This window comes from Lepisosteus platostomus, chromosome 15 (genome assembly GCF_059453375.1).
Source record: "Lepisosteus platostomus isolate fLepPlt1 chromosome 15, fLepPlt1.hap1, whole genome shotgun sequence".
In the NCBI taxonomy this organism is placed as follows: Eukaryota; Metazoa; Chordata; class Actinopteri; order Semionotiformes; family Lepisosteidae; genus Lepisosteus; species Lepisosteus platostomus.
The window spans coordinates 26,386,453-26,394,715 of record NC_142625.1 but is presented as its reverse complement, the minus strand read 5'-3'; the positions used below and the strand labels follow the sequence as shown (position 1 = coordinate 26,394,715).

General features: G+C 46.7%; 1 protein-coding gene across 10 annotated transcripts in view; it reads left to right on the top strand.

Moving 5' to 3' along the window:
- Positions 1-6,373: 6,373 nt before the first annotated feature.
- Positions 6,374-8,263, top strand: part of raly (RALY heterogeneous nuclear ribonucleoprotein) — a 59,356-nt gene continuing 57,466 nt past the window's right edge. For 7 of the 10 annotated variants that reach the window (XM_088607834.1, XM_088607831.1, XM_088607835.1 and 4 more), the window contains exon 1: positions 6,386-6,497. The gene's annotated coding sequence lies outside the window, so the exon portion shown is untranslated. The other 3 variants (XM_088607832.1, XM_088607836.1, XM_088607837.1) reach the window with 3 other exon arrangements.

Genomic DNA, 8,263 nt, shown 5'->3' with positions numbered 1-8,263 from the left:
CTTCAGCTCACACACTTCTGCTTGCCTACAGGTATGTCTCGAATCCAGGACTTCGCATAACCCCCCTCCCCTCTTCTACACCCCTGCAATAGCTCCACAGCTCAATCCTCACAGTGTTGGGGGGGTTTTGGTCAGTGTGTCCTCATGACTAGGTGAGACTCACCAGTCTGGACAGTAATGGATTTGGGAAGCATGCACAATGATATGCCTGTGCCTGTTTAGACCAGCCAATACACAGAGCCATTTGGGTTAATTTCCAAGCTGCTGTGTGCTTGCGCAGCTGAGCAGGTCTAAGACAATCGCATACACCTTCTCCGACATCCGGTGTGTCACTGCGTTAGGGAAACGACCTGGAGGAAAGACCACTGGAGTGCCAAAGACATCACACAGCAGTTACAGACGCCATAACTGGAGCCCACTCTTTAACAACCCCTTCATTGATATGCTAATGGCCAGTGAATCGCCTCATTAATTAATAGTCTGCAGTAACGGAGCATCATGATTTATTTACCGAAGGAAAAAGAGAGAGAGGCAGAACGAAAGTTAGAGATGGAACCACAGATGGGTCCATTAGCTGGGATAAATATTCAGCACAACCGCAAACACAACAGGCACCACCCGGAGGACAGTGTTGTTTTGCCAAGTTTATAAATATTTACATCTTTTTCTCCTTATTTTCCCAGTACTAATTCTCCTTAATGGAGAACATCCCTTTCTTACTTATTTCTCAGCATACAGAGAGGTTTTCAGTTCTTTTGCTGACCCATAGAGACACATGCCTCTTCAGAGTGGTCTCACTTATGGAGTCAATGGGGTTCTCAATGGAGGCCCGTCTGCTGTGGTTCATCACAGGGGGCCCAGTTACTCTGCTCAGAAGCAAGGATTTCAGACAGCGTCAGCCCAGCCTTCCAGGAGATTAATTGGTTCATTAATTTTTTATAGCCTCCAAGCATTTGCAGTTGCTTCACGCCACTGATGGGCGATCACGGTCATGGGGAGTGAGTATGTTCCTGCATTTAAACTTGAGAACTGCAGGCGCTTCTTTGCACAAAGAGCTGTGGGAGTCGGGAACAAGTCAGCTTGTTGCAGTATCTCATTCCATCATTCCTTTCAAGAAGCGCCTGGGTGAGCTCTTCGGATCACAGCCAAACGAGCCAGATGAGCCTCCTCTTGCTGGTGAAATTTCTTTCTTGTACTGTTAAATATGTTGTAGCATTTTGTAAAGTGCATTTCCTTCAGATCACAGTCTGCGTTGCAGAAGGAGTTGCTGTCAATACTGCACAGCTCCAGCCTGGCCAGTGTTGTTGCTCTGGAGTTCGAAATCCTGTTGTGTAAAGATGAGCCACATTTGCAGTAAAATACATATTAGGTTTGTGCTAGCCTGTGAAGACAGATAAATTAATTTTGAAATGAAATGTTAACAAATTAAAATAATAGAATATCATTACCCAAAGCTTTCATGTTTCACTCCAAACAGTTGTTATATCATTTAAATCTTTTATTTTTTTAAAATGCCCAAAATCTGCAAACACATACAGTGAAATACTGTACAGCTTCAAATACAGCTGCTGCTTTTTGTTCCATTTGTTTTCACATGTATTTTTTCTTCTCTCAAATGTCCCCAATTTTGTATGACTACATTGTTGCTAGAAGCACAAGCACTTTGATTGTAATCAGGCGGTGAGAGCGTTTGTTTATGGTGAAAGGCAAATTACGGTTCAGTTCTGGATTTTAAAACAGCCTAGTAGTGCTGTTTTAATCCTTAAACCCCATTGCTTCCAACCAAACTCTAGGGGAAGCAGGTTAAAAAATTCTGTTCTTCACAGCCTCGGTATTGTACCTTGTTGAACAGCAATATACCATCATTAATTCATAAGAAGAGATGTCCAATAACCTTAATTAAACATTAAGTGTGAATGCATTATCTGCTCTGTTCTCATTACAGGTTATTCAGAGTATATTACCCGGCGTAATGTTGACTGACTAGTAATAAATACTTAACAGAACTTAATTTAATAGAATCTGACGAGCTCAGACAAGGGTGGAGATGGAGGTGCGTCTGTGGGATTATTCTCGTTCCACTCCTGACGGCAGGAGCCACTCAGGACGAGTCCTCCGTGGGCCCCACGCAGCGAGCTCGCCAGTGAGGGGTGTCTGTGGCAGCGCTAGGCCTGGGTCATGCTTCACAACGGAGCGAAACACATGGCTGACCCCATCTCTTCCACACCTGCGCAGGACCAGTCCCGCCCACGGCCCTCTCGCAGCAGCCCGCCGACGAGTTTCCCCGCCTTCGGCACGGACATCCTGCCGGCTGCCTCCAGCGGTGCAGCGAGTGCTACCAGCCACAGCCATCAGCTGGGTATCTAGTACCGTAAAGGGCAGCAGTGCGGAGGGGTCATCAGGACAGCAGACATCACTTCAAGGGTGGGGTCTGAATCCTGTGTGGAGCACTGCTCCTGTGCCCTTATCTCACTCAGAGAGTAAAATGCCTGCCTGTGTAAAAACTGCAGTGGATGAAAGTGTCAACAAATACGTGAAAAATAAAAGCAGCTTAGGTAACTGGAGTAAATTAATTTTAATTTTATTATAAGAGCAAAACGACATTTTTTTTTTTATAAATAGCATCACTTAAGAAAAGCATTTTCATCTAACCAACAAATTCTTGTAATGAGAACAAACCAAACCGGTTAATTTATTTATTCAACTCGAAGCTTTTACATGCCTTGTAAGCACATTATCAGTCCCTAGATTGAATTCCTTTACAAATAAAACACAATATGGATAACAATGTTCAAGGCACAGAGCTGAATTTCAAATCTTACGCTGCAGCACTGCTAAAGGTCACTCGATTAATATTTATTGTGCACATCAGGATTTTAAGTTACCGTCTCTAAAATATTGCAGGAAAGTTGAAAGAAGCAAAATTCAAATAAAGCCAACTCCAGGCTCAGGAAATTTAATTCATTGTCTCCAGAAAAGCTACTGAACAAAACACACTTGCCAAAATGCTTACATCCTCTTACTCAAGCCAGACTGGCAGATCAGTGCAGAACAGTTTATTTTAAAAAATACGTAAATAAATAAAATTGAGTTAAGACCATCACATATCAGCTTCTGTAGGTAACCGCTAAATGAGTTTGATTTCATTTGCTTTTATGACTTCAATTAAATCTGAAAAGGCTTGCAGCGCTTAGCTGTTCATAAGGTAATTCTGGTCTCGCAATTCAATGACAGTTTCTTCCAGCATAACAATTGCAACTGTATAATCCTTTTGGTTTTACCCTAGTCTGCTTTTTTTAATAGGATAATTTTCGAGCTTTACTTAAACTAACAGGATTTGAATGTAACTGAGACACCATTGGGAGCTGTGCCCACTGTGGAGTGTCTCAGCCGAAGAGCTGAGTGGGGGAGAGATTACTGAGGCCTGGTTATTACGGTAACAGATGTGTCATTCCTGTGTGTGCAGAAGTGCAGAGCTCCGACAAAGTCGCTGTAACGAATGCTCTGTCCATGAGGTAGAGGAAGGACCCTGTGCGATCTTCTGAGAGTTTCAGGAGATCAGGAAGAAGGGTGCAAGGGAGAGGAGATCGATGGCTGCGTATTCAAATCGCTGGGCTGACGTCGGAGTCGAGGGGCGAAGGTAGAATATTCCAAGACCAGAGTTTCAGTCCGAAAGAGGATGTCTCAATAGAAAACAGCGAGGTAGGAGCTCCAAGGATAGAGGGCGATACCGAGCGCAGACCTGAGGGTAGTGAGGGTTTAAATATCCCTGGAGTGGAGGGGTTGGTTATGAGTGTGGTGCCGTGATTGGATAATTGATCTGGCGCTTGCTGGAATCACCCATAGCTGTGGTCTGTTTAGCGAGAGGTCATTTGCGCGGTAGAATATGATTGCTGGTGGACGTGACAGAGACATGGCTGTTACTCTGCAGGGATCTCAGTTGAGACAATGAGGTCGGTTGACTCTGCTGTGCGATTGGGGCATCCAGACTGAGCAGCCCCACTCCTCTTTCTCACTGCGGCGCAGTTGAGATCGCCCGTCCCCCAGCCAGGCTCACAGGCCAGGCGAGCGGAAAGTCTGTGTCCGTCCCCTGGCTACTCCGATATCCTGCACCAACGCACAACAGGCTGCTTATACTGACACAAGGGAATCTCCGAGCACCAACTGCACAGATAGCTTCATTAACTGGGTAAATAGTCAATTAAGCCTGAACATGTGTGCAATCGCTGACTAACTGGATTTTGGCTGGTGGGATGAAGGCAGGAGCTCATGCTGTCTCGCGCCACCTCAGAGGGCATCGTTCACCTGCCCAGACGACAGCAGAGGCTGGTTCAGAGGGAAGGCTAACAGGGGCAGAACAACTGACCTAAGCAATTAAAGAATAGGGATCACAGGGCAGAACCCACAAGAACACAGATTGCAGGCACAGCTGTTTCTGTGGGCCCAGGGCACAGCAGCATCCTCAGTCTCTTTACTGAGAACTAGTGTTTTACCACAGTATCACATTTACAGAACCCAGAGGAAGATACACAGAGGGGACAGGAGTACTGCAGGCAGTTGAGTGCTGTTCAGTTGCATGGACAGATTACAACTTGCTCATGGATTTTTAATGAATACTATTAGGCGAGGCTATTACAGAGAACTGGAATTAAACATGTAAATAAAGAGATCATGTTATCTATATAAACTATATAAAGTATGAGCTACAGGTCTCATAACACACGAGCCCTTAGAACAAGCACTGAGCCGGTTGAAGAAGGTGTGCAATTTTGGTCACCATGTTTGAAAAAGATACTGTTGCACTGAAAAACTGTCTAAGAAAAGAAGGCCCTTCTTTACACAGAGTGTTGTGGGAGTGTGGAACTAGCTGCCCAGCCACAGTATATTGTCAAAGCCAATGCCACTGCTTCTCTTAAGAAACTGTTGGATAAGCTCATTGGATCAATTAGTAACTAACAACCAAATGGTCTCTTGTTGGTAACCTTTCCTATATTCTCATGACGTGACCCCCTGGGAACCTGCACTGGGCTGGAAAGGACAGTGCCTCCTGTGACACAAAACAAATCTTGTTGCTGTCCAGGGAGCTGTGCAGCTCTGACACTGAGCTGTCAATCAGATGTGATTGACAGGATCAACAGTAAAACCCAGTAAAATAATGGTAAAGTGCAGTATAGTGGAGCAGTTGTGCTTGTAAAAAATAGCCCATAGAAAACCACAGCAAAACCCCTGAGTATGAGAATCCTTCATAAGGGATCTGTGCAGTTAATTACTGCTGTGTTTAGTTATCATAAGTGAAGATGAATGTTTGCTCACTGGAGTGGGCACTTGTAAAAGGTACACTGAAATCACTCTCTTGAATATAAGGCACTTTGTGTAGATATTTGAGAAATGGTTCTTGTTTGTACAAAAAACAAAATAGCATTTATTTTACAAATCCCTCTTTTTTTCATGTTTAAAATTAATAAATGGAAGAATTAATGTGCACATATTGTAATTCTGCAATGAGACCTGCATGTCCAGATGTGTGCAGTAGGACAGGTGCGCTCAGATGAGTGCAGTAGGACAGGTGTGCTCAGATGATTGCAGTAGGCCTGGTGTGCTCAGATGAGTACGGTGTAATTCTCAGATGAGTATCTGAGAGAAAGAGAAACCCATGATAGCAAATAATGGGTTGTCTCCACTCCCAATGCACATTATTTAAAAAATACAATGGAAATAAAACCTAAGTCTGCTATATGTGTCTGGATATCATATATAATTGTGTTAGAGAAAAGTGAGTATGTTTAAAATCAATGGCTGTCCGGGTCCCTCATCAATAATAATTGTTTTGTAATATTGAACAGATGGTTCAGTAATAGCTTTCGCGGGTATGACAGTCCGTGCACACCAGTACCTCGAGCGCGTCGGCATTATGAACGCAGCGAGCAGTGCCTTTAAAAACGACACCGACCCCAAGTTCCGACTGATCAACACCGCCGTTCGCTGTGCATGTCTGTACAGGTATACGCGTGTGAGTTCAGTAGTTTGTTACAGCGGCAGCGTCTCTCACGCGCGTCGCCTGCCGCGGCAGCTGACCGGCGCTCGCGCTCCTCGCGCGCAGCGCGGCCGGCACTGCCGGAATTCAAAAGGAGCAGGAGCCCTTTAAATACCGCCCACCACCAACTCGAACACGGGGGTGACGGACTCACGCGTTTCTACATCGCGGGCTGAAGCGCACGCCGTGCGGTGACGGCGGCAGGGCGGTGTGGTGCTGCTCATTCCTGGCAGTAGCCTCTGCTGCACCCGGGGCTTCTCCGACCGGTCACAAGAGAAACACGAGTCCCCTTACACCCCCCTCCCCCCCCCCGAGGCGCGCCGGTGGTTGTGTCCACGCTGATAGAGGCTCGTGCGCCAGGCGGTGCTCAGCTGTCAGTGTGTCTGCGGCGCTGCTCTGTCCGCGTCTCTCGGTCTGTCTTACCCCTCTTTCAGCATTTTTATTGCCTCTGAAATTTTGCTTGGTGAGTACTTTCCCCCCTCTTCTAACATTTTCTTCTTCTTTTTCTTCTTCTTCGTCTTCTTTTTTTATTTTTGTTAATTTGTTGATTTTGGTTTGTTTTTGCATTTAAGCCTTTCGTTCCAAGGTTTCGCTGGTCTCACGCAATCTCTTTTTTTTATTATTTTTTAATTTTTAACGCATTTCGCCTTTTGGGTAGCAGATGATATTGCTGTTATGATTACGGTGTGTCGATACATGAAGAGCACGATTGTGCGGGGTTTTTTTTTCGTTTGTTAAGGAGTACCTATAAAGACTTTAAAATAATAATCTGTTTCGAGGAGGAACTAAATTGTTTTGTTTTTTCTTTTGTGTAACATTTTTCATGTTAACTCACTCTTTTGAGCCCATGGAGACATGAACATTCCTTTGCTGCTATTGAAATGTATTTTTTACATTTTTTTTCTTTACAGTAACGGTACCAAAGGTATACTTTGTCTCGCAGTGTAATATTCTTGTTTCTTCTACGCTCCTGTTCAGTGCAATGGTGACGGAGCCAGTCCGTTGAATATTAAGAAATGCACTTGAATGAAAGTTCCTTGAGATTTTCTTCTCTTTCTTAAGACATGCACGGCCAAGGTGCTGAATGGAATCATTTTGTACAATGAATGGGAAATTGTTGTTTTGAATCTCCGTGCACCGCCCTCATTCCCCTGTTTTTTTTTGTCTTTTTCTTATAATATTTCGCCTCACAACGTGCAGGGGGAAATTTCATCATGCTGTGCTTTTAAGATTTTGAAAAAGCAGGCAAGTCGACCACCGGGAAACAGACAAAACAGGAGAGAGAAAAAAACACCCCAAGTTAAGCCCGTTTTCCAATGCTTGGACGGTGTGTACTTGATCGCCTCGCTGTCAGGTGCCAGCGCAGAGCTGTGCTCTTTACTGACCGTGTGCTGAACTGCAGCATTCGGCGAAATCCGGTAATTTGTGCTTCCTTTTGCCTTATTATTATTGTATTGTTGCTGTTGCTATTGTGTTGCTGCTATTATTAAATATATACACAAATACAGTATGTCCCTCCCCCGTCTCTCCCCTCTGTCAGACGATGACTTACACGTACTGGCGGTTCTGATCACTTCAGTGCGCTTTTCCCCCACATGCTTCGTACCTGTGTCCCCCTGAACAAATCGCCCGGTCCGGGGAGCCGGGGAGCCGGGGTTGATATTTTTAATTAAGGATATAAGCGTGCCTCCGGAGTCCGCCGATCAGAGGAGCGCCGACTCTCGCCAAGGAGAAAAATGCGCGCCTCCCGTCGCTTTCGCGGTGACCCGGACGCGGCGGTGTCGTCGTGGTCGCCCGGCAGGGCCAGATCCGGGTGCCTGGGGGGCGCCGGTTCGGCCTGCGGGTCCGGGGCAGCCGGGCGGGCGCGAGGCGCCGGTGCCCCCTGGGCGGAACGGCGCGTGAAACCGGCTCCGCCACCTCCCGGGCGGCCGCACGGCCGGGCGGACGGGAGACGCAGCCGGGAGCTGCTGCATGTGGAGACAGCCCGGCGTCTCGGCCAGCCGGGCGCCCCCGCCGCCGCTCAGCCGCCTACAGTACCTCGGCGCACCAGGCAGCGCGGTGTTGTTTTCCCCGCTGGCTTGCTCCTTGGGACGCGCCGGTTTTGTCGTGTTCCGCCTCCCCCCCCCCCCCCCCCGCTCCCGGGACAGCCCTAAGACAGATCAAACTCCCCCAAGTCGGAGGTTCGGGGTTTATTCTGGGGTGCTTCTAATGACCAGCAGCCTTCAGTGC